Genomic DNA, 27,769 nt, shown 5'->3' with positions numbered 1-27,769 from the left:
TGAGGTGCTGGAGCGTGTCCAGAGAAGGGCAACAAAGCTGATGAAAGGTCTAGAGAACAAGTCTTATGAGGAGTGGCTGAGGGAGCTGGGGTTGTTTAGGCTGGAAGGGGCCTTTTAAGATCATACAGCCCAACCTCCCTGCTCAAGCAGGCTCATTGACAGCAGGTTGTCCAAAACTGCATGTCAACAGATGGAAGACTTCATAACCTGTCTGAGCAACTTGGTCCAGTGTTTGATGACCTTCACATTAAAAAAAAAAAAAAAGTGTTTTCTTGTGTTCTGTTGTAAGGAATAACAGAAAAATATCAGCCATGCCACTTCATGAGCCACTGGAAGATGTTCTGATACGGAGAAGATGAGGAAAAGAACCTCAGAGGATTAGAAGGGCCAGATCTTAAGTGACCTTCATGCAAGTAGGCAATAGACATTCCCAGAGAAATACCTCTTCTGTTTCCCTGCAACCTTACCCTCTCCCTCTTGCCATCCCTCCCGAGGGCACCCACACCTACACTCCCTGTATTTCTCCAGCTGGTCAGGGTTCTTCACCCACCTCTTACGCCAGGAATCAGGAAACTCCAGGACACACAAGGCATCCCTACAGCCAAATATCTTCCACTGTATCTGTGTGACACTTCCAAAGTGGGGCAGCCACTAGCTGCCACAATCTCGGTATTGCCACTCAGAGAAAACCAGTTAACGCAAATATTTAACAGATTTTCTCCTTAAAATTGAAATGACTGACATTTCTTCAGTAAATATATAGAATATTTTAATTTAATTTGTATTTACTCTCCTGTTCTCTGAGATCTCCTTGGCCCAAGTGACAAATAAATCAGCCTATCTTTAGGACTGCTCTGTCTGCAAATTAAATCCTATTTGTCATTGAAAAAAAAATCAAAATCCTATGTTAATATTATGATTTCTTGCTACGCTGACTATGATTTTTTTATGGTTCTTTTGCACTTGTGACTCATAGTGCTGCCATAAAAATATTTTATTAATTTCCTCAAACATTAGAACAGGCAAACAGTTCTTTCTGATATTTACTTTGCTAAAACATGATCAAGGACAATTCTTCTGCAAACATCATATTTTTATGATAAATCAACAGGGCAGCAGATACATGTATTATGAAGTTAATGGTCTGTCAAGATATTAACAATGTTGATTCCTGAAGAGAAGTCTAGAATTTAAAAGACAAAACTGGGTTTATCAGATAGGACAGATTGCTGCTTGTCTGACTGACTTAGTTTGTGTGACAGAGCTATGAGCTGCCTTTGGGTTCACAAGTCCTTCAAAACCGAAGATTCATGGTAATAGAAAGCTTTTCAGCATAAAGCACCCAACAATCAGAGTTAAAGTTTTATTTATTGGCTCTGACCATCTACTTCTGTTATCAACCATAAGGGCCCATACACTTCATCAACTCCCAACAATAGCCGCAAGCTTGGACAATCTGTCTTGTGTCTTCATTGGGTAAAACTTCAATGGAGCAGCATCGATTAAAGAACAGCCCACGCATAAAATGGAAACTCATTAAAATAAACTTTTTCAAAGGGGGAAGAAACTTCAGTTCCAATTGAATTGAACTGTTTTTATTTCAGAGATGAAAGCTCCATTACCCAGCTATACATTCATGTGGTCTTGGCTTAAGTGCTTTTTATTTGACTTAAACTTTTGGTTCCTTCCCATGTCTTTTTGGAGGCTTGAGAAACATAATAGGAATTCAGACCTTATTGAGCTTGATTGGAACACAGTATCTGTGAACTTCATAATAATACCTCCTGGACCTTTATGTTTATCGTCTCTCTATAGCCTCTTTTGTGTGTTTTCCTGGCCTTTCCTCCAAGAACAATTGTGTCCTTTCACACATATTTGCAGAGACGTTTTTAATGCTTTAAACATTTTTAAATGAGTGGCTACAAAAGAATGAAGAAATAAAAATAACGCAGGTGTAGTCATTTACATTATAGATGGAAGACTGCATAAGCTGCTGATGTCAAGATAGCTTTTCTGAAGTGTTTATATGAAAACTGACTTGCAGCTTACTGCCTGAAAACCTCACCTTGAACTTACTATGAGGGCAATAATAATATGAAAAAATACAGATGGTAACCTGTGCTATATGGAAACTTCAGTTTAAACAGAGCAGGCTTAATACATGGTAGATTACTCATTATATCAAAGCTAAGTAATAATATTCCAAATGCTTTGATTTTAGATGACTGAACACTAAATGAAATGAACTATATTCTCAGTTACTTACATATACTGAATGTCAACATAAATTTGTTTAATGCTGTGAAGCTATACAGAAATATTCACCAACTGCGGCACCAAACACCCTGCTCTGTAGAAAATGAATCCACGAATGCTTTAAATTTCATTACGCTATGTGATTTTGCCTTCATATATTTTTATGAAACAAAGTAATCCATGTCCATCAAAAATATATGTAAATGTTTCTTAAAGCTTTCTTCTTAAATAATAACACACAATTTACATAAAATTTATCATACAGAAGATGAATATATGTTTGAGTTTCAAGATCGCCACAAATATTTTTGTCATCTAAATTCTAAATAAATAAATAAAGATGAAAGAATCTAATCACTTTGATTTCAGTTAGACACAGATGCACACAGGCACAACTCAGTTCCTAAAGTTTACATATGGCCACACAAAAGATGAGAAAACACAAAGGTCTATTAACAATCATCTCCCTAGAACACAAAAAATGTACTTCATGCAGCACATTATTTAAAAACAAACAATGTGTGGGAATCCGACAGATTTAAGACCTGCATTATTCTAAATTTTTGCATAAAGACTCAGTGTTGATTATAAATTAGTTTTTCTTATCAATGTGTTCATTCTCACACATTTAATTCTTCAGGCTGATAGACATTAGTCTAACACTTAGACAAGACAAGGAGAGTCTGAATTTTCAAGAGAGAGCCATGCAAATCTGGGAGTCTGGGACTTCCAAATCTAATCATAATCTTGCAATTTCTAAATTGGGCATGTCCTCAGGATACGTCTACGTACTGAAGGAAGGGACAGTACACAGTCTAGCTAGGAAAATGACAATTAACTTTCATCTCAGTCCTATAGACAATAATATTAGTGAAGATACACTGAGGTTGCCCAGCTGTGCTACCACCGCTTCATAACCATTCATTACTCTCTTTCTAGCTCGATGAAAACCGACACAGTTATGGCAGCCAGCACTTCATTTGCTGATCCCGTAAGAAATGGTATGGGAAAAACTCTAGAGGAAATCTTTGGGGCCTCAGCACACAAGAAGGTCCATTTGTTCATTCTTCACCTCAGTTTCACCAGCTGTAAATGCAGCCTACTTCACAGAGATACTGTGCTAAACAGTTAGTGCCTGCACCGACAAGAGCTCCTAACCCAGTCAAAGTATTACATGAAGGTCAGTTTTCAAAAACATTTCTTTTAATGTATTCTACAGCTTTTTTTTTTTTTCCACTCCGAAAGCATTTACTTAACTCCTGTAGAAAGTCTCAGCATTAGCAAAAAATATTTCCTGTATTTCTTACTTATCTCAATGCAAAAAGTCATTTGAGGTAACAACTTCACGTTGCCCAGTTCAACAGTGCCTGCACGCGTCGCTTTTCTGCACAGAAAGACAACCCAAAGTAGGGTGAGAGTTTGGATACACAAGAAATATGGGATCAAGTACAGATTTGCTAGTTTGCTTTGCTACTTAGCATTTTTCATGTAAAATGCAAAAAGCAATTTAGAAAGAACATAAATGGTATATGTTAAATATAGAAATACCTAATTGGCATTAGCAATAATAAAATAGGCAAATGAAACATATGTGAAAAACATACCATTGTTCCTAGTGTGATGAATATTTTCACAACATTTCTTGATGCACTCTGCGGTTAAACACACTTATGCCCAAAGTTAAACATACAAACCAACAAAAAGTCTACAAAACTGAGCCATGTTTCTACATCATTCTGTTCCTAGAGTTTATGTTCAGTACAACTCTCAAAGACTGCTACTCCCCACCACTCTCAAGCCAACCGAAGAGCCTTTAAGAAGAAAGTAGAATAAGAAGAAAGCAAAACAGAGAATCCTTGATAGCACCGTCTTAAAGGCCATTTCATTATTTTACACGTGGTTGCAATCTGCTTAGATTTTAAGAGGATAATGCTATATTCATGTTCAAAATGGTCATATTGGTGTTCAAAATTGTCATTTATAGCCTAATACTGAATTCTGTAGTTTAAAAAAATAAAATGAATACATTCAATTATTACAAAATCTGCCAGTTTAACTCAAGACTATTCTTTTTCTCCTGTTCTCACAAAATATGAACTTGCACCACACACACACAAACACACACACAAAAAAAAAAAAAAGGAAAAAGTGAGAAAAGAAGAGAAAAAAAGAGAAAAAAAAGAGAAAAAAAGAGAGAAAAGTTTGCTTATAATACTAGTGTAACTGCTGGCATGGAGATCTATCCCAATTAGACCTTAAAGAAATGTAGTGTCCTATTATCTGAGTGTGTTTTTGGAAATGGCAATCAAAGAAATATTCTAACATGAACAAGTGTTTCTAAGTGCTAATTATTCATGGTATCACTTGCTGATTGGTGCCTGCGGCCATGAAAATTTATTTCTAGGCTGTATTTACAGTAAAACCAAAAGTGCTTAGTGGCAAGTAGCTTAATCAAATTTAAGAACAGCAGACAGATAACATAGGAGATTTTTTTTTTTGTTGCTTTAATCCTCTCATTTGGTTTTGAAACATAAGGCCCTGTTCACTTCATTTAAGTCTCACAATGACTGGAAGCCTGATCAATCTGTCTTGTGTCTTCTTAGGGTGAAACTGCAATTGAGTGGAAGCAACAGATGAACAAAGCCCACATTCAAATCTGTAGCTCATTAAAATAACGTTAAAATAGGGTAAAATCGCAATTGTAAGTGAATTGTAGTTGGCTTCTTTCAGCTACATACATTTGATTAATAAACCATACATTCATTAGCCATGAACCGCTGGTCTTTAAAGTAAATTTAAATGAATGACCCTGCTTTTTTGATCTTCAGACAGTTTTGAAAACATTTATGAAATAAAGCTTAAAAAATAGGTCAAGGGCTGTTTCCTACAGGCCAAAGAGCTAATGGGATACGATCTGTCAAATCCCATAATCAATTCACATTCTGATACAGAAACTTAGAAAGCTGCAAGTTTACAAGAGACATATTGTAAAACAGCTTTTACGGAGGGGAAAAAAAAAAGAAGCATTGTTAATTTACTTTAAACTCACAAGCAGTCGAACATTTCCAAGAACATAGTCAAAAAATACTGCAGTAAGTTAACCTCAATCAAGGTGACAGCAATTCAAAAAAAAACCACAAAAAAACAAAAAAAAAAAACACCAACCAAAAAACAATGAGAAGAACCCCTCAAACCATAAAGTTTAATAGCTTTCAGGTATTCATAGGCCACCCTGCTCAGAAACCTAAACAAGTATGTAAAAACTGTCCTACTTCAGACAGGTGTTTTTAAACTGATTTCCCCTCAGGACCCTAACTGGTGTTAACCAGAAGGACTGAGATTTCCCATTCCACCACACATGAGGTTGCAGCCTCCTTGCCACCATCACCAAGGACTCAGGCCCTACAATGACCTCTCACAGGCAGATTGCAGGGTAGTACAGGTGGCAGCACCTTGTATTTGGACAATCAACATCCCCCCCTACCTTTCAGCTTTGATTCTTACCCTTGCAAAATATTCAGCACTGTTGCAATTAAGCATGTAGCTCATCATCCCAGGGTTAGAAATACAATGGAAGAAGCTGTCTACAGTCTCAAGCTGACCCTGCGTGAGAGGAGGCACATCCGTGCAGCAGTCAGTCTTTTTAGCATGCAATGGGACAGTTTGGCTTCTCTCTATTTGGCCTTGTTGTATTTCCTACAAGAGCTCTTCTTTGTGCTTTCCAGAGAGAAGATAAGAAAATGAAGAACAGAGCTTTGTCTCACAAACAGAATAATCAGTGGTTTCTCCTTCCTTTCCACTGAAATTATTCCCAGTTGTCTGTCATTATTCTTTCACAAATTCACCACAGAAAAGACACAGGCCGGAGGTCCTGGTGGCACTTGGGATAAGTCATCATCAGCCCCTTTCCTGACACTAAATCAGCAGGCCGTGCTTTTAGAGATCTGCAAGAAAAGAATTCCTAGCTCAAATTTGACACTCGGCCCAACATCTGAGTTTGCCAAACACCAAATCTACGGGCTCTTTGTCTGGTGGCACTACAGCCCTACATCCCCGGCTGGGGATATCACTCCACGCTCCTCACAGGCTCTGCTACTTATACTTGTTGTACATTCTGGGGGCACTCTCTGAAGCTGTAGTGTAAAACAATTCAGTTCCACATTGATGTCCCTTAAATTAAACCGATCAGTAAGGATCCTAACACCCCACATATGCTATACAGCTAGTAGGAATTATCATTCCTGGTGTCAATTCAGGTGCTTCAGATCTGAATTCCCCCCTACAGACACCTCCCTTACCTCCTGAGGGTGCAGAGGGACATCTCCACTTAAACAGGCCAGGTGCATGAATTTAGGGAGGGTGAGTATGCATCTTCACATTTGATTTAAAGATGAGTTTGCACCAAGATGGCTTTAATTTGGTAGAGTAGCATCCCACATACCAAAAAGACCCTAAGTATCCTACTTTTGGCTGGGTGCCGGGGATTTCGTTTCAGGTTAAATGGATGTACCTTAATGTAGGTACCTAAAAATGTTCTATCTACACCCCCCACACTCCATAACAGCTACCAGAAGAGCCAATGAAGCTCAGACTGATTTATTTCACCCGTAGCAGACAAACAGGGCTCGGTTCAGCTGCCTCAAGGCAGGGGTTTATGCAGTGCCGTGAGATGCACTGCAGTATCCCACATTCACGCAGAGCTGGCAGGTCTGACACTGCCACGAAGGGAGAATTACATCCTTCTGGACCCACAGCAGGAGGCCACGCAGGACAGACACCTCAGTTTAAGAGAACGAATGGTGCCCTTTATGTCTTCATTACAGCACCAGTTTAAATGATTTACACAAAACCATTAGTGGCACCTCAGGATAGCCTCCTTCCAGGGAGGGAACAAAAACAGAGTACAAAATAACACTGGAACAGCTCTGAGGGACCATTTGCACTCACCCGAAGCTCAAAGGGGGTAAACACACCAAATTACAACTCCCACCACACTCAAGTAAGGGGTCTGCCTCCGCATTACACTGAAGCTATGGACAATGCTCAAATAAGCATGACTGTACGTTGAAAAGGAGTAATTCTCTGTCAAAACTTCTTAAATACTGGGGAATAGAAGAAAAAAAAAAAGCAGGAACTAGAAAAGGAACAAGAAAATAATGGAAACAAAACTCCTGAGCAGCAGGACTTTTCTGAGGCTGAGGTCAATTATCAAACTGCCAATGAAACCAAACCACAGGGAGGAATCATGCTGAAAATCGGACATCACATATAGACTATCCGAAGCAGAAGAGCATTCCCAGTTCCCCATAGGACAGCAATGAACTTATCCTTTAATAAAGACTAAACTTTGATTTGTTTTCTGATAATATGTGAACAATGTTAACACCCATTTTAGCAAAAGTTACTGCCACTGTGACAACCATTTACAACTCTTCCTTAGTATCCGCCACAACATGGTGATTTCCCTAAAGGTAAATTACCCTGTCTGATCTCAGTTCAGCTGGTCATGGACAAATTGGCTTTAAAATAGAAAGAAGTGGAGGTAAATATCCATCAGTTGACAACAAAGAGATTGTAGCAGAATGTTCTCGACCTCTAGTGTTTAAGATTCTGGAACTAAACTTAAAATTATAACCTTTCATGTTTATTTCATGCATAAACTCTGTTAATTTAGTGCTATTACTATCATTAAACTTTGACTCACTCGTTGCTGGAATGAGAGAGTTAATTTGTCATTTAAGAAGAAAGCCTTCACTTTAAGTTGAAGGCAGAGTACACGTTCCTCATCTGATGCTGATTAATAATATGCATGCATATCAAGGACTGAATGTGCAGTATTTGTCTGTAGCGAGTACTGAATATCAAATTTGTTAGACGATCTACACACAAAAGTTTCTATGTCTTTAGAAATGCCACAGCACCCACTTTCTCAAATTAAAAGTCCACAAAGAACGGAAAGGTCAGTCACTGCTCATAATGAAACACGAGAAAGCTACTTGAGAACCACCCTCACCTGAGGAAAACACAAATAACTTCCACTCTGCTGCTGACCAGGTCTGTTTTAAGGGCTGACCCCACTCGGTTACATGAGAGGTGCTGCAGAGCAGCAACTCAGTAGCTGTTTTCACCATTTTGGGATTAAACTATGGACTGTTTAGGACACGAAATAAAGACGAACAATATTAAGGGAAAGGTATTTTCCAAAATGATTGGAATATGTGACTTGGTGAGCATCTAAAGCAGAATTTGATGAACATCTTATGGGATACCTATGGGATCTCTAATAACCATAAACATTCTCCTTTTTTCAAATTTATTTGCAAGACAGTGGGATAATTTTTCTCTCAGTGTGAATGGGTCTATATCTGTTGGCTTACACTTGAAAAGAAGATGGAAAGAAACCTGAGGGTACTAACAAGTTTCTGATTAAAAATAATTCAGAAATGAAAATCCTACATGCTAAATTGCTGTATAAAACTCAATCTTGTGACATACAACAACCATAAAGTGCAACTGAACTTCATTTCCAAAACCTGAGAAAGATTACAACTCAAGAATAGCCTGCTTTGAAAAGATCACTGAGCTAATTTTGGTTGAAATAAATTAAGTCTTCAAATAAATCAGAAGTTGCACTTTATGATTATGCACATTTCTTTCTAATGGCAATACTGAAGAAGACCAATCCTAGGTTACTAAGATACCTTTAGAGCTACTCAAGTTTTGATCCAATTTTTGAAAGAAGACAGACAGAGGTTAAATTAAACCTTTCTGGTATCTTTCTTTCCCTGGAGAATCACTGTTTTAGACTAAAAATGACAAAACAAAACACAACAACAACAATAGTAATTCTCGTCTATCTGGAACTCAGAATAGCATTCAACAGTCACAGCCAGTTCAAATGGAGGACTGAAATCGGCTAGAGTAGACAGTGGTTTACACGGAAAGATTAATGATTTATATGGGATGGAGGTTACTGGTGAAGTGCTTTAGGGACTGGTTTCAAGAATAGTTGAGCTTAACACTTCCACCAGCAAGGTATATATATATATATATATATATATATATAAAAAAAAAAGGATCCTGATGAGAAAATGAAGTTGGGACTCACCAGCAACACTACCAGAAATCACAAAGACGTCTGGGATGACAGAAGTGAAAATGGAAGATCTGTCAGCCCCAACAGAGGACAATGCACTGAGGATCAAAACAAGAATTTCTGCTGGGTGCCTGGGTCCCACCACTGAAAACACAGAGGAGGTGAAGGATCTCCCTCTAATCATTTCTTCTGTTACAATAATAACATTAATAATAATGATAATAAATATTGTACTTATTGTACAAAAGCACTATCGATCAGAAGGTTTTCCAGAAAAATATTTGCATCACCTCCAAAGAGTCTCTGATGAAACCTCATCTTGAATTTCAAGGAAGAACTAGTGGGCAATCAAGGAAGAACTAGTGGGTAATTCTGGATATTAAAAAAAAAAAATAAGAGAAAAAAAAGAGATTCGTATGGTAATTCGTATGGTACAGGAGCAAGAGCAGTAAGCAGTACTTCGGGCATCATAATTAAGGAAGCATATTTATTTAGCATAGTAAAATTAAGGCTTCCTAAAAATACACTGGAAGGAAGTAGAAGGTGCAAACAGCAGATTTATTCAAGCTAGAACAAAAACGTTGGCACAGAAGTGTGTTTGCAAATTACCAATGAACTCATTCAGAGTTGAGATGAAAAGTCTAATTTTTTAAAGCTTTTTCCCTCAATCTCTTATTCCTAAACAAATAGGAGAATGATGCCTAGGACCACAAGTCATGGAACTTGTTTGTGTTCTTAAACAGAAGATGAAATTCCTGTTCTCAAGCACTTAACTCCACAAGTTGAATCATTTAAAAAAAGACATAAAACAAGATAATCTTCCCCATGTTCTGAGACTCACAATAAAATGACAGGTTGCTACAGCAAGAATGAAAATCAACTCTCTGCAAGAGAAGTCCTTCCACGTCACAAATTAGGGTTGATAAATTAGATGCCTTGTCATAAAAGTTTCGAATTTATGTGCCAAATTGGGGGTAGCAGGCAGGCCTGACTTCCCACAGTGGTGAAAACCTGTCTGTGACTGAAATCCATGGGTGACGTGAGGATTCTTAACAATCTGACAGTTAAAAACGTGACCCACCTTCAAAAAACAAGCATATGGCTTTCAGCACCCAATTCTGACAACATTTTGTCCTTATTCCAATTTTGTGCCAAATTCTCTGTCTGCACTACATTTTTGCCTAACATACTATTCACCTTGTGAAAGGATGTTAAATAGTATCATTGTCAAAAGGCTTCTTTGGGAAAAACATTTTTTCCAGGAAAAAGAGATTGCTTTAAAAATCTCTTTAGGGGATTGTAACAACATACATTAAAACAAAATAATATTTCCTTCACTGGGAAGAAAGAAAAGAGGTTTATTCAGATGCATGCATTTTTATACTGGGAAGTTTAAAATCTTAAATGAAAGGAGGCAAAACAGGCCTCAGTGTTTACACTCCAAACAAACATTACTTATATTAGACTATCATTGTCATATAGTCATAGTAGTTTTCCTTTTTGTCCAATCCTTTCTTCATTAGGATTTAAAAATCTATATCATCCTTCACTCTAAAAAAGGAACTCCCACTTTTTTCCTAATAAAAAGCAGCAAGATAAACTTAACAGACACTCACAGAGTACTAATAGTTCCAGATCATGGTTTGTATCTACCTCTTTCACAACCCATGCCCAGGCCAAGATATACACGATACTGGACCCAACTGGAGACTAATTCAGTCCGAAACCATAGGCAAACGATTCCCTCCAGATAACTGCAGCTTGGATCAGTAACCCTACATCTGCAGCCAATCCCATCCCCACAATTCTTCTAATGAAAACTGGTAATGGGAAAAGGTTAAAGTGCAATACAGTAGTGATGTATTGTATTTCCAAGGCCCAGTTTTCTGTTTAGTATGTATTTGTGCTGCTCTTTATCAGAAGCACTACAACCAAGCACTGATCTTCAGCAACTCCTGTTTGTGTAATTGTATTTGAAGTAAAGTGGATCCAGGAATTGCACTCAGTAAAATCTATGGATTTAACTAAATGCTCATGTCATATAGCCAGTATTTGGTGAAACTCAACAGCTTTGGAAGCAGGCACTGGAATCAATTACTGGTGTATAAAAAAAAGGAGCATAATAAAAGCCTATGTCCGGGAAGCTGCAGAGGAGCAAACAAAAGATTAAAAGAAGAAAGAAGCTGGTAGTGCTTCCAGAATGGGATGGTGCCTTATCAGTATATTGTGCAGTGCACTGCACACAGCTGAAAGCATCCTTGAGCAGATGACTTCAGCCTCTATCACAAAATGAGATGAGATAAAGAGTCTGATGCCAATGAGGGAACTTCGAACAGATTTTCAGAGAGGCTACAGAGAAGTACCAGGTAGTGAACAAAGATTTCCACGACTCCCTCACCCCACCCTTTCCGGGAAGTGAAGACAGCAGGTGCCTTGGCTTCTCATCGTCTCTGAACCTCACTGGTGATGAAGCTTCTCCCTCTGTCTCTCTCCTGCTCAGAGGTTTGGTCCTCTGGCAACCAGTGAGTAGGTGTCTGATACATTTTTTTCCAACTTTATGGCAAGGATTTCACTTTGTTAATACTGCCAGACATACATGATAGCTGTCAAGCTGGTGAGTTATTTTAACACTTAGAGAACTGGCTCCAAAACAGTCAGGTAGCAAAGTGCTAATGAAAATGATAAGCAAATGAGACAAATCAAGCATGCTACACTGTCTGTCTTAGCATCACTTGGTGCGTCTGGAAAGAAAAACAAGTATTTCTACTGGTTGCACTTCTCCAAATTCATGTTTATACTGTCCTTGCCTCTTAGTTCCCAAGTGCTCTCCTGCAATTCCTCAACTGCTCTGACCAACATCTCCCACGTGTGCCTCACTCTCTTCCCCAGCCGCCCCCCAGAAAACCCAGACTGGGGTGGGAGAATTGTACATAGAGGATTTTGGTAGTACTTGGGCTTTTATTCTTCCTACCAACCTCCAGTTTTACTCTGTGGAGTTTTTCTGCCAACTTTCCAGAGTTTTGCATACAGGTGGACCTACATGCACTCAGAAGGGTAGAAGTTTTTGAATAATGTTATTCTTTATCATTTAGTAGAAAGAAATGATTAGAAGTGTTGCATACGCTGCATGTGCTCAAAAAGTGAACCATTTCTTTAAATGCAGAATTTGCTGTTCACTCAGGGAAGTGGCCATTACGTGAACCTAGTTGCTCATCTGCTTTACCACATCTCTAAAACAACTTCAGGATCCAAATGAAGACTTCACTTCTAAAAATTTTATAAACGGAAGACAAATCAGAGAGTAACTATTGCCTGAGTACCACCTCATTCAAAGAAATAAAGTAGCATATATTTTACACATGAAAGTGTCATTAGTCAATTTATAATCCATTATTATGTACTGACTAGGCATTCATACATTAAATGGAGAATTTTGAATACTAAAATAATTCAGACAAGAGTGACGCCAAGGAAGGAAGCACTCATATATACTAATAAGAAAATGACTCACAAAGAAGTTAATAATGGTGGAAGGGCAAAAGGACTATGTCACTATTTTTACTTACATTCTTCACTTTTACGTGGAGGCCATACAGAGCTGACACTGGTTAAGTAATAGGTTAATGTAGGGTGGGATGTCCCTTCATAAAATTATGCAAGCAGCCTGGGAAGAGAATAGATTTGAAAAGCTACTCTAAGGCTGTGAAAGGAAACATGTTGCAGCTGGTGCAGGTGATCATGTTTTAATACAGGCTGCCATCCTATTCTTGCTTCCTTCCCTCCTACATGCACGCACACATCATTGTTAATTATAAAAAGACATATCCTTGAGTTTATTCCCTGTGCAGATTCTTTACTACCTCATAATTTCCATCTGTGAATCATGAAGAGAGAGAATAAAGATTCTTACACAAAGAAATAAATATTAAGCTTTATCTGACTATGATGATTTTGAAAGTAGTCCCCTAACCACGGTTGTTGACAATTGTAATATATTTACTAAAGCATAATTACAACTTGATCCTAAGTCTAGATTTTATAATATCAAAAATAAACAAGAAGATGTACCTATGTATTGTAATTGGCTTATCATACAAATACTTATTAAATATAAACACATATGCTTTTGTAGATTTGTTAGAAAGATTCGTTAATTGCTTAATGAAAGATGTCTTTCAGATACTAATTCCTTCATTTAGTTCGACAGATTAAATTTTATATGAGGAGATATTAGCATGCATGCAATGAAGTGACAAGGACAACTAAAAAGCTTAAAATGTTAATGGATGAAGTGTAGCTTTCTCAGTTACTCTAAACTAAAAGCTCTAATCTTCATTACATGCACTAAAGATCATCTTTTCCCCTGCTTTCTGCAGAGATAAGACAGCTATATTTAACGTAGAAACGAACACCACAATATGTTTCGATTCAGCTGCTATATTTTCATCATCATAAATAAATTATGAAAACTTTAAACAGTGCATGAATGATTCTGCATAAAAAAACAACAACAAAAATGCAATTAATTTTTATAGAAGAGAAAATTGATAGTTGACATCCAAGCAAATCGTTCTTATATTTCACTGCGGTAGCTTTAGGTTATTATCTTGTTGATAAACTCTCTTCACAGTGCGCTTGCAGGAAAAAAAAATTGACTTTAATTACTAAGGCACTAGAGGGTTAATGTCAACAATTGCTGTAAAAACCAAATTACTAGCAATACCAACAGTCCAGAGCCTTCATTTTTGCTGTAAACTAGAGTTCAATCTGGCAGCATCTTTTCTTTTTCCCCAGTAGGGTGCAGGGAGCCCTCTAGCTTCCATGTGGGTTTCCTACTGTGGTACATATTGGCCAGCATACAGCTGCTCTAAACAACTATTTGCATCTACAATGCGGTCATCCCACCACCTCCTTTTCAGATCAATATGATTGGTACAAACAATAGTTTGATTTTGATTGCTCTATAGTACGCTTGGGTAGAGCCTCTGAATGCGAGCGAATCGCTCAGAAACAATGGGCTGGTTCATCATCCAAAGCGTCCCTTTTCAAACAGCTGCCTCTGCCACACTCACCCTGACAAACGTCCAGAAAAACAGATGGTTTCAGCATTCATGGGCAGTTTAGTGAAAGCCCCAGAGTCAACTATTCAAGACATTTTATCATCTATCTGATAATGGAGCATTGCTGGAAGACAAAAATTAAAAATACGTTTAAAAATTCTATTAATTCACACCCACACACAGCTCCCCTCACACGCACACAAAACAACTTTTTCGTGTCCTATAGCATTTTAAAGTGCAAATGCTAAAAGAAGCTTCATTCTTAATTCCTGCTATGGGGTATCCACATTACTGTGAGAAATGACAGTCAGCGGGTAATCTCACACACCCCATATACTGCAATACCCACAAACAAAAGCAATAAATTAGTAATTCAATGGCAAGTTTAACTTTGAGCCGCCTGGGTTTTGCTACAGATAAAACCAGGTCCTGCTATTGTGTGTGTGTGTGTGTGTGTGTGTATCTGAGAGAAAGGGATTTTTGTGCTTGCTTCTTCCACACAGGCACGAATGTTTTGAGGCAGTGCATTAGGAAAGGCGCAGGATGAGCAGTAATACAGATCCCCTAGTACCTATGGACAGTCACATCATTTCCACTCCAGCCACAGATATTGGCAGCCTGAAAGCCGCAGTTCTCCATACAACAGGTCAAGGGTCTCCTTGAGGGACTACGTCCTGCCCCTCCGAATACCACTACGCAGCACCATGGTCTGGCTCGGCACCAGGGACAGGATGAAACGTAGCCATGACCATGGCTCCTCAGCTCCACAGGCTTCACAGCCTGACCTGGGGATTGCTCTGCATTGTCTTGGCCCCCTATTATCATTCACAGGATGCAAAACTGTTTTCACTTGCTCCACAAATCCCTACAACTTTGGGGAAGCTTAACTGCCTCAAGCCACCTTGGAAGGTCTAACTCTTCCTGAGGCAGGATAGGAAGATTTGGCTTCCAGGAAAAAAAAGGAGTTATATTTATTATTCCTTGCTTGGCAGCTTAGGAAGATTCATTACCTACCGATCTATTAATATTTTGTCAGCTGACATATGAACTTTCCACAGCAAAGACAAATGCCGTAAATGGCACTGAGCTGAGTCGCTCTGCAGCTACTATAGACATGCCTACTGTAATTCTGCCTTTCAGGGACACAACTGGGGCTGCTTCCTGTAAATACCTGAAATTTTTGTGATAAGTATATGTACGTATACGCCATACAGTTCAAGGGAAAAACGGAAAAACAGAGAGCAAGAGCCAGCAACTATTTTTGCCAATGCCTTAATATCTAAATGCTACAATTCAGAAGATATATTTTTGGAATTGAAAATAAACGTGAAAAGGAAAAAAAACAAAAATCTGACCAAATGCTGTAAATGTGGAGTATTTTCCTTCTTGTTTTATTTTTTTTTTTACTTCACACTCTACTGCATTTCAGTTCATGAAAATAATATTCTGGGTCAAATCAGAAATCTCCACTGATGAAAACTTACAGAAGGAGGCCTGAGAGTGTTGAATGATGGTACCAACCTGTCGAAATGATGACACTAAAATCCATGTTGCCACACACAAAAATCATCATCGTATATCAAGTGTTTTTCCTCCACACTAATGATGTCAGTTTTGAACACTGTTTTCTTTATTTGCCCTATAAACTCACTTTCCTTATTGCAATACTGACACGCAGAGATCCTTTTCAGTCACTCTAAGTATCTGCTTCCTCTTTCAAATCTTTTCTGATGTCTCTGCTATGACATCAACAAATTGTGACTTAGGTGAATATAAGCTAGTCAGATAGCTGATATTACAGGTTGAGCTATGAAAACACAGGACTAGGAGAGACCTCAGGAGACTGTCTAGGCCCTCCTGCCACACAAAACGGGTAAGGGGAATAAATATTCTAGGCAAATCTAACTCCTTCAACCTTTCCTTTTAAATCATGCTTTTAAAAATCTCCATTTCCTCATGATTTCTTTTGGAAACTCTCCAATTTATCTACATCTTTCTTTATATGCAGTCCCCAAAACTGGATTCAATACTCCAGCTGAGGCCTCACCAGCACCATATGGTGCAAAATAATTACTTCCCATGTCTTACACATGACACTCCTGTTAAAGAATCCCGAAAAAAGAGGTGCTTTATTTGCAATAGCATGTCCTTTGTGAGTTATATTTCACTTGTGATCTCCTAAAACCCCAGACACTTTTCTGCCTCCCAATTACTTCTGCATTTTGCCTTTGTGCATTTATCGTATTTTTTTCCATGGGCAGTATTTTGCACTTCTTTACCAAATTTCACCTGCTTGACTTTTATCGTGGCTTCTTAATTTATATAGATCTTTCTGAATTGGCTCTTTCCTCCAAAGTGCTTCAAACCTCCTCTCCCCCTGCAGTTGCCTCTGTAAAAAGAAATAACGTGTATTTTCTCATTAACATTTGAATGATGGCCTAGAGAACAGAACTTCCCCTGGAAAAGACGGATGAGTGTTGCCACATGGGCTGCCCCTGCCGTTGGAAAGAGAACCACTGATAACTTCTCTTGGAGAACATTTTTTTCAGCTGTTTTGCAGCCACTTATGGCGATTTCATCTAGGCCATATTTTTCAAGCTTGCTTATAAGAATGTCATGTTGGACAGTGTCAAAAGCCTCACTTAAGTCAAGATACATCACATCTCCTACTTCTGTGTTATCCACTAGGCCAGTTACCCCGTCAAAGAAGGAAATGAGATTGGTTTGACACACTTTGTTCATGACAAATTCATTCTGGCTGTTTTTTATCACCTTATTACTGTCTAGGTGCTTATGTGTTGTTCTAACATCTCTCTGGAGGATCAAACCAGGGCCAAACTGGACTTGGCAACTGGAAAAAGGAACACCCAGAGAACTGATGACAAGCCCCATGCCTGGCTTTCTTCAGCCCTGCCAGGCTTCTTCTGTTTACATTAAACAAACTTTATGCTCTAAGCCCAAACAAACAAAACCCAGACACTTTCTGTTAGGACCACTTCGCAGACAACCACTGTAGCTGCACCACATTGTTACAGTGGCGGAACCGTTTAGACACACCTGGCCCAATTCCTGTTCCCGAAGCTGCAGGGGTAAAACCTTACCCTCATCTTCTGCAACGAGTCTTGGACTTCAGTCTTGTGTCCTGCAATGAAGTACTTCAGACTTCTGCTGTTCAGATGTTCAGAGCTGGCTTTGACACGTTACTGCAGTGTATGCACATATACTTAGCTTTCTAGCACATCTAAAATGTTAACTACTCATTTACATTAATAAGAGTCCTCACACTGGTTGTATAATGGGCATTGCATGAGACTTCAGGACGCAAAATTTATCATCTTTGTTGTTTTCACAGCCTCTCTCCCAGAAAGGTCTTGAATTTGTTTGAGACTTTGGGTGGTATTGCAACAACAAAAATAAATACTATGAGGAAGTCATAAATCCCACCTGTGTGTGCAGAATGAGAAGCTGGGAAATTGGGAGATTCTTAGCCAGAAACAAACAAACAAAACAAAACACCAGCAATCTGGAAGCATTCTGTTTTCAAAGAAGGAAAAAAAAAAAAAGAAGAAGAAGAAAAGGAAGAGAAAGGAAAAGAAAGCCCTTTCCCTCTCTATTTTCCTCCCTGTTTAATTTTTCCCTGGTCAGCCTTCCTGGTTCTTTTTACTTTGGCACTGTTCAAATGAGCCCTTCCTCAGGCAGAAGTGTTTATGCAAGAGACTACCAGAGTTTTTTTTCTTCCTTCCTTGTATCCCTTTTCTCAGGCTTCCCTTTACTTCTCTTTAATCATCTTGATCTCCAGCAGATTCATCCTCCCCACAGACTCATCTCTCATCCTGTCATGCAATTTTGGGGGGACTTACTGTATCTTTCCTATTTCTTAGTTCACTTCCAGGTCTTCTTAACCAGAGAGACATTTACACAGGTACTCAACCAGGTGTTGAACATCATCCTGCGGTCACATCAGGGTCACCTCAATTCAGCTTCCCATGACGCTGATTCCATTCCCGTCTCCCACAGCACAAACCATCCTTTGCCTCACGGAGGTTTCAAAGAGAAATAGCACAAGAAAGGCCATGGAAATAGCCATTTCAGCACCTCTAGAGACAAATTTACATAGAGGGGAAAGACATCTCATGCTTGACTGTGGCCAGCTCCTCCTCAGCTTTATGTAGATGAGATGAGACCCTAGGTGGTCCATACACTGTTTCTACAGAGGCTGTGGTAGGTGGCTAATGTTTGCTGCACTGCAGCCTACCTGCATCAAGGTCTTAAGTCTTACACAAATGGGTAAGTTAAAACAGCAGCTCTGATATTTTAGGTGGTATTGAAGACATTCAGCAATACCTTGTAACAAACCTACCAGACAAAAATCTTTAAAATATTATTGAGCATGCCATTCCAGTGCATCTCTGTTTCCTCTATAGCTGTCTGTCTTGTTTTCAAGACTCACGTTCTCAAAGGAGAAATTATTACCAGCTTTTATCATGCTAAGCACAAACGTAACAGTAAATAGGCCTGCTCTTACAAACACCACTAATAATACAGTGAGATTCTCTAATCTCTGTTTACTTCATGAAAATAGAATTTGTGTAAATAACTCGCAAAATGATTTGTGTAAAAAATATAATTTTGTTTAAAGTCTGTTTCATTGTTACTCTGCATAAATGTATTTTCTCCTTCTTTTGTGACTACCTTGCAGTCCGACACAGGACATAGATGTCATTAAAGAGGAAAATATAACTGTGGAATTACAGAAACTGGCAAGATAACATAGAAATAGGAATATTTCCTGAAACCACTAGCTCTTTTTTATGAAATGACTAGGTTTCAAGTTGATGTTGTCAGTGCAAGTAATCTTAAAATTTACACTACAGCAGTTTGACTATCTCAAGTCAAAGGCAGAGATTTTAAATGAGAAAGTCCTTTCTGAACGCTTATACATTAAACCTTTCAGAGGTATTTGCTGGCTTGATGAGGGTATTAACTACTGAAATATCTATTTTTTTTAAGATCCATATGGCTAAAAACACTTTGCTGCAGTGGTATCATCACAACGGAGCAATACACTATGAAGTTTTAGATTTTCTATCCGTCTAAATGCCATGAAATCAAGTCACCTAAGCATTAGGCCATAAGTTCCCTTTTTTTTGCACTGAACATTTCATAGAAAACATAACACTAGATCATTCAGGGGTTAAGCACAAAATTAGAGTAAGTGTATCCTGTAAATTTTGCCTATGATATAGGCCGCATATGGACAGTTTTTCCATCTGCCTAGATGACTACAACAAAGATACAAGTAGATAAAATTGCAGTTAATTTAGTAACATGTACCCGCATGATAGCAAGTCCAATTTTGATTGAAATCATTTGAAGGTTCTAACATTTGCATCTCTTCAATCAGCTTTCATTTCTTACAGAGATTCATCCTCTCAGTATCTATCTGGATTGCACGAAAATATGGACCTCCATTAATTTCTAGAACAAAAACTTGAAACTAATCCCAGAGACCATCTGGAAGGTATGGGTAGCATAAAAATTCATCTCCTTGCTTGTAAGGCCACATCACTTTAAAAAGAATTAAAGTAATCATACGAACTTGTTTTATGTTCAGCTACAAGTACCATTCAAGGCCCTCTGTACCTCAGTCACGTCTAAACCATGGGAGTAATGAAGGTAATGGGGTTCCCAAATCAAGGAGCCTATGAAGTTGGAGTTGAGGGCCAACAATTTTCAGAGCATTCACTTCCTCCACTAGCTGAAATTATTGTGAAATGCAACAAAAACATTCTCTCAATACACAAAGTGAGGACGAAGTCAACGAGAACGGCATATTTTCGGAAAAATCTTCAAAACATTTTTGATCCTAATTAGAGGTGTCTATGTGAACATCTTGCCAGAAAAAAAATGAAACTGTCAAGTCACAGAAAGAAACGGTAGCTGACATAACCCCTTCCTCATGTTACTATCACTTACATGTGTAGCTTCACTGTAGCAATTTTGATCACACACCCAGAGCTTGTATATGTGTACACGCACACAGAAGTTAATCTAAACAAAAATTTCCAGTTTTTATAGCATCAGCATATATGTTTTCATTGCTCATTCTCTTCAAGAACAAATCCCATTACAAGAATTTAAAAGTTGTGTACCATAACAATATTAGAAATGTGTTTATATTGATTGGTTTCTTGCAAAGACACCATCTACATTTTGTTTCAGTACTAAAATACATTTGGGGGAGAATAGGCTCATTCAGAATAAATGCTTCTTTAAATCCACTTTATTTTCTCCTCTTGAGTTAATCAGATATGACACTGATTTTATCCTGTATTCAGAACCTGTTAGGTATTCTGTCCGGCTGAAATACAAACACTGTTTCAATTACAGAGGAAGGCAGGTAGAAATTAAAAGAGGCATTGCTCCTTTAGGTTTAAAGTTGCTTGGACAGTCAGATCTTCAAGAAGAATCTCTGTTACTGAGCTTAAGATTTAAACAATCATGACTTTCAGGAGTGTGTTTCCACCCCATTAGTGATATAGTAGTTCACATCAGAAAGAACTACTGCATTTTACAGAATTCAGCAGAGAAATGATTCTTCTCTAGTACTCAGTGCCGGCAATATTTCAGGTTTTTTATGCCATGGTTTTTACAATCCAAACACAGGAATTAAATGCCTGTAGTCATAACTCATATCCTCCAATTGCTTTAAAATGGACATTTAGCTCCTCAAAGGGGTTGACAATGTCTTTTTAAATTATAACTGCTGATTTATATCACTGTAATATGACAAAGTAGACTTACACTCCTCAAATCTGAAGATAGAACAAATATTCTTTGCACACAGTAGCGGGCAAAGGAGGTTCTTCAGAAATAAAATATGCCTGCCCTCTACTGACCATCTAAGAAACTCTTTTTTTCTCCAATATTTGCACCAGATTTTTTTTTAATCAAATTTTAAATTTAATTATTTTCCTCATTGACTGTCTCACAACTTCACGTCTCCCAAACAGATTTCTAGTCTTCATGTACTTGTTGCATCCCCCCAGAAAGTGTAAAGTTTGTTGGTTTGCATAATGTGTCATATGTATCCAGATCTTTTTTTTTTCTTCTTTTTTTTTTTATAATTTGATTTACTGTCTCCTGAGAAAATCAGGGAGAGAAAATGGAGTAGCTCAGAGTTTAAAATCTGTCTGCCCACCCACAATTCTTAATATGAAAGATTCCTTTGTGGCAGCTGTTACAAATCAAGAAGTAATTGTACTTTGGATATAAACAGAATGAGTTTTATCCCCAGAAGAGCTCAGAAAAATAGAAAATTGCATATAAAATTTCCAGAATATTTTTAATCTAGTGTGAAACACCGTGCACATATGATATCAGAATGACGAGTTTGGAAGAGTGAGAACAGCTTCCTCTTTCATTCCTCTTGTCTTATGGGGTGATGGTCTCTGGTTTGACATCTGGACTAGCTATCCCCCGTTAAGCTCCAATTTGTCTAATCTGTTTTAGATTTACACAAAATGAGATGAATCGTGCTTTTTAAGTGCTGCCTTCTCCCAAATGTACATGCAGTCAGATGAACCTGAAGGAATGTGCTCTGCCACTTAGGTGTTAATATTTATGCTAACCACAAGCAAACATAACCTACATCGAGGAATGACAGGAACAAAGACACTGTCCCCCTCCTGGCAGATCCAAGGACACAGGCTGCTTCAAAGCACAAGTGGAAAGAGTTCAGACCTTGAGAGGATTTTACCCGTCGACTCTGGGGATGAGTGGCATTCCACATAATGATGACCTCACCACCAGTTCTTCTGGATCAGGTAGGATCAGTACTGCCTTCAGCACAAGCTACTAGTACTGACTGCTGCTGTTTTCAAAAGCTTTCACAACTGGGCTGGGCACAGTCAATATGAACAGGTTACGCTATGAATTGCACGCAGAACAGTTATTCCCAGTCACTGTTCCTTGTGGGCACTCAAGAATAAGGAAGCATCCAAATTTAGGAATACGGAAGGAATAGATTTAGGAATAAGGGATAGATTTAGGAACAATGAAGCCAGGGCTCCCTCTGCAGCACAGGCAGAAATGCCACCAGCACTTGGTCCCTGGAATCCAGTCCCTGTAAAGAGGAAGGTGGAAAGGAGAAGACACACCAACCATGCTTACATCACCTGTTTAAAGATGAACTTCCAGTATATAAAAAGATATCATAATGACAGTAGTGACTTGGTGGAATTATTACATAGGAACAATATGTGTTATATTTATATTCGTTACCTCCAGTTACTGTAATGGGACTGACTGAACAGAAGTTTCAAATATCATAAAAGGTTATTTTGACCAAATACTGATCATTAGTAGAGCCCACACAATCCTTCTCACACATAACCAAAGAATTACTTATCCATGTGGAGACAACAGGCAGTAATTAATCCCAGTATTTACAGATAAATTGCTCGGGGAAATTTTCATCATTCTTCCATTACGAATTAGTCATGAGCAAAAAGGGTTACCCTGTTATCTTCCACTAAAGTTAATCACAGCCTTTTGGAAAACCTAACTACAGCAACACTGAAAATCAGAGTCCAGAGACATCTTTGCTATCTCCTTCTTTTCTATAAACTTTGCTATAGATACCATCACAACAGAGACAGATGCACAGTATCAAGAAAAGCAGTTCTAAATGCTGCCTCTGCCAGACTATTGAGCCTCACAATATACATAAAAAAGTGTTACCCCTGAGGCAAATAAACATAGCAAAACACAGTCCTCCAAGAAATACGACACAGTATTGGAAGTGTTATGGTGTATTTAAATCCTGTCCTCTCATTTTAATAATGAAATATTGGTACTGCAAGAGGAAATTACTCTTCCTGCTAATTTAAAGCAGGCTGTTGATTTTTGCAGTAGGACTTTTACTTGTCCTTTAAGGTTCCCCTAATCCACAAGCCCTTGGTCAGGCAGGACATGTATTTGGAGACAGAGGCTGAACAGAACGTGACACAGCTCTCCTGCTGATGCTGGATAAGTGAGTGTTCCCTCGCCTAGCAGATGATGCCTTCTTGAACCTCAGGATTGAGGCAAGAGTTCCTTGGGGTCATGCAGAGTGAGGAAACGTGGGTTTTTGCAAGCAGGGTCTCAGGGAATAGTTAGGTATTGCCAACATACACCACCTCCTAAACAGACAGCTATGATTAAAGAAGGAATGCTAATCTGTGCTGTGCGATTTGTTGTTGAGCACTTTCCAGACAAAAACAAAATAAAGTTATCGCTTTAAAAGCATCTGGTGCACTTTCCTTTTTCCTGCATGGCAGGACACAAGACTAATTGTTGTAATCCCCCGTCTTTAAAAAGGAAAATTGATCATGGTAGCTTTCACTAAATGTTACACGTTTTAATTCTAATCTTGAATTTCTTCCTTCTCCTTCTTCATTTCAGCTTTCTGAAACCATCTGCTTTCTGTTAAGATGAATTCTGAAAACCCTGTGAGCTGCTCATACGAAGCGAGTAGAGGTTGGATATTCTAAAAGCGGCAGAGATTTGCAATGTAAACAACCTATATGCAGCTTCTATCTTCATTCAGGTTTATAGCAAGTGGGTGGATACATTGCATAACTACACTTCAGAAGGGGTAATTAGGTGCTGAAATGTGCTTTTGCTGGTGTAGTGAGCCAACTGCGCTAATCCATACAAGCACGCATATCTTTGTGCTCCTAAGTGTTTCTTTACCTTTTGAAAATGTGATCTCCTATCAGAATTAATAATTAAGGTTATAAGAGCCCACAAATTCAGCCTACCCTTTCAACGCTGCCTACAACTTCTAAGCTTCGGCTCCTCTAGTTATTTGTCACACTTAGGAGAGTTCAGTGAAAACACTTACAGCGTGGTCAGATAAAGTTGATACAGTTTATGAACTGCTTAATAAATATTAAAAAATAATAGTACAATAACAAACTGTCTGATTTGCTTTCTTTAGATAGGCAACATTTCAAACAAGCAAGCTCCAGCACAGAAGCAGCCTAGCTGAGACTACAGAGCATTGTGTGTGCTGTAATTCACCCGCTGTGAAGCTTTACATGCAGGTTACTGCCACATAGCTGTGCAGAGCATCACACGGCCTCGTTAGCTCCTCGTTGTTTAGATAGCATTTCTGTTCCCACTGAGTTGTTCCTTCTTGATTGCAAATTAATTGAGATGGTCTGCAGGTTACAATATTAAGACAGCAAATTAATAAATGTTCAGCTGAGGTGTCCAGTGCCCATTATATGACACAATGTGCGGGATATGCCCTTGACACAGGATCACAGCTCCTGTGGCATCCAGCTCTGGCTGAACAGCCCAGCCCAATGTCAGTGCAGAACCCATGAACTCTGTTCAATGGCATCTTTAAAACCTGTATACATGCCTCAATTCCCTTATCAGTAAGTTATGGACAGTAATGCTCTCTAGCCCCAAATTACTGCCATGACAAGATCTTCAGAAAGAGGGTGAAAGATGCTGTATAACATTACTAAGTACTGCTTTACTCTTTCTTGAAGTAGATGAGGTATAGGACTTATCCACAGAGGTCATTTCAGCCTTTAATCACATCCACGTCTTTTGCACTGACACATTAGCCTAGTTCAGCCTATAGTTAGTGATGAAGAATATCTGTAGGTATCAGAACCCCATTAAGAAATCATTTTGAGGCCTTTTGTGTTGAAATATAGACAGCTACTTTTGCCTTCCTGAAAGACGTGGATTGCATTTGCAACACGATTTTGTCCCTGCCCTCTTCGCAGCTCTTTGACTGCCTTGGTTTAAAAGATCTCAGCAATGCTACTCAGAAGTTTTGAGTGAAGGACAAGCCGCTAATCCATAGCTGAACCACAAGGATAGACAGGACATGTGGATCTGATCGCTGGGGCTTAGAATCCCAGACAAGATTCAGTGGAAGGGACACACTGCTAAACAGGCTGTGCTGCTGGCAGGGCATGGAATACACCACAAGAGCCTCCAGCACTCTAACAAGACAAAAAAAAATAGTCTACCTACCAATTACATGCTTTTTGGTCCTCCTTTTAGCCTTACTCGGACACTGCTAACTAAATCTAACATGCTGATGGACCAGCCAGAACCAGACAATGTATTTTCTATGAGCAAAATGCCCTTATCTTCCATTTTTATTGTAATTCTCAATTGTAGGGCAGGTGTCTGTAGGTGACAACAGCATCATTTTCAAAATCCGAATTAGTAGGTTATTATATTATCAAATACCTGCATGGAAAAGCACATCCAGTTTCAAAAATGATGAGCACAAGCAAGTCTGACTGAGGAGAGATCAACAGTAACTGACAGCTGTTAAGGGGATAATGCAAGTGTGGTGAATACAACGCTCTGGAAGAGAACCCAAAATCCTAAACAGTGATATAATCTAATGGGTTCTTAACCCCATTTAGTGCTGCATTAAACATGCAAAACTCAAACAAACATACAGTGCAAGAGTTCTTAAGATGTCTATGGTGTGATGTTCCTCTCAAGTGGTTAAGAGTTTAATCACTGGGCAAAGCACTTCTCTCCAAACTAACTAGTCACCACAAAAGCAGTAAATGATATACATAGTTGAGTTTCAGAGGAAAAATCAGTGGAGGAATGTTAACAAATCTGCCCTCTGATGAGGATATTGTATTGCAAAAACATTTGCAAGTGTATTACCTGTAGAAACAAAATACTGATGGGTTCATGGGTTGAAAAAGAGTGTTATGGAGGACCACTAAATATGAAAGAGAAGTCTCACAAGGGTGAAAAGTATAAACTAGAAGCTAGGATTCTGTGTTTTTTTTTTTTTTTTTTCCCATTACTTCAACAGCATCCATGCTGGAGTACAGACACCAATATATGACAGTATTTACACTTAGTTCACTGTTTTATAATTTTCATTTTGCATCCCTATTTTTCCTCTTCCCACTGTACAAAAACAAACAAGAAAAAATATTCATGTTTTTAGTTATAACTAACACATCATATAAATATGGGAACCTAAAGCATGACTGGAGAACCAGCAGGACTGTAACTTCAAAGGTTTCAGCCCAAGCAATATGCAAAAATGATTTTTAACTTACGGTGGTTTTACTCAGCTGGGCAGCTGAGCTCAACCACAACCGCTCTCTCCCCCTCCTCAAAGGGAAAGGGGGAGAAAATATTGATACAAAGGGCTCAAGGGTTGAGATAAGGACAGGGAGATCACTCACCAGTTATCATCACAAGCAAAACAGACTCAGTGTAGGGAAATTAATCTAATTTATTACCTATTACTAACAAGCTAGAGCAGTGAGAAACTAAAAACAAACCAAAACCACCTCCACCAGCCCCATCCACCCTCTTCCACCTCCTCCCCCTGAGCGGCACAGGGGAACACGGAATGGGGGCTGTGGTCAGTCCCTGACGCTTCGTCTCTGCAGCCCCTTCACGGTCCCTCTCTGCCCCTGCTCCCCGTGGGGTCCCTCCCACGGGATGCCGTCCTGCCCGAACTGAGCCTGCGGGGGCTGCCCACAGGCAGCAGCTCCTCAAGAACTGCTCCCACACGGCTCCGTACCACGGGGTCCATCCCCCAGGAGCAACCTGCTCCAGCACGGGTCCCCCACGGGCGGCAGCTCCCCCCAGACCCCCTGCTCCTGCGTGGGCTCCTCTCCACGGGCTGCAGCTCCGGCCCGGGGCCTGCTCCTGCGGGGGCTCTCCATGGGCCGCAGCCTCCTCCAGGCCACATCCACCTGCTCCACCGGGGGCTCCTCCACGGGCTGCAGCGTGGAGATCTGCTCCGTGTGGGACCCGTGGGCTGCAGGGGGACAGCCTGCTCCACCAGGGGCCTCTCCACAGGCCGCAGGGGAACTGCTGCTGCCTGCCTGGAGCACCTCCTGCCCTCCTGCTGCACTGACCTGGGGGGCTGCAGGGCTGCTTCTCACTCCTCGTTCTCCCAGCTGCTGTTGTGCAGCAGTTTTTTCTCCTTTCTTAAATCTGCCCTCCCAGAGGTGCAAACAACATCACTTATTGGCTTGGCTCTGGCCAGCAGCAGGTCCCTCTGAAGCCAGCTGAAACTGGCCCTTATCTGACATGGGGCAGCTTCTGATTCTTCTCAGAGGCCACACCTGCAGCCCCCTGCTAACCAAAACCTTGCCATGTAAATCCAATACATAACCACACTTCCAAATGCCACTTTTCATTCAGGCCCATTTAATAAATTCATTCCAATAATCAGTTTATAACAATCAGACCACACACTACCTTATAAACCACGCTTTATATAACTGAGGTCTCTCTGGTGCGCTATTCAAGAATTCCTACATGGCACTTTTTAAATACAAATAAATAGACC

At 39.3% G+C, this 27,769-nt stretch overlaps 1 protein-coding gene and 1 long non-coding RNA gene across 2 annotated transcripts in view; both read right to left on the bottom strand.

Annotated features, from left to right (window-relative positions):
* CYP7B1 (cytochrome P450 family 7 subfamily B member 1) overlaps nt 1–27,769 on the bottom strand; it is a 123,951-nt gene that overhangs the window by 71,415 nt on the left and 24,767 nt on the right. The gene's annotated exons all lie outside the window — the stretch shown is intronic.
* The window catches only part of LOC310895804, a 51,782-nt gene continuing 24,237 nt past the window's right edge, over nt 225–27,769 (bottom strand). The window contains exon 2 of the long non-coding RNA XR_014580970.1: nt 225–27,769. This exon is cut by the window's right edge and continues 23,418 nt beyond it. This is a non-coding gene — a long non-coding RNA (uncharacterized lncRNA).

The sequence above is a fragment of the Anser anser genome, assembly GCF_964211835.1.
Source record: "Anser anser genome assembly, chromosome: 2".
Lineage (NCBI taxonomy): Eukaryota > Metazoa > Chordata > Aves > Anseriformes > Anatidae > Anser > Anser anser.
This window is presented reverse-complemented; position numbering and strand designations above follow the sequence as displayed.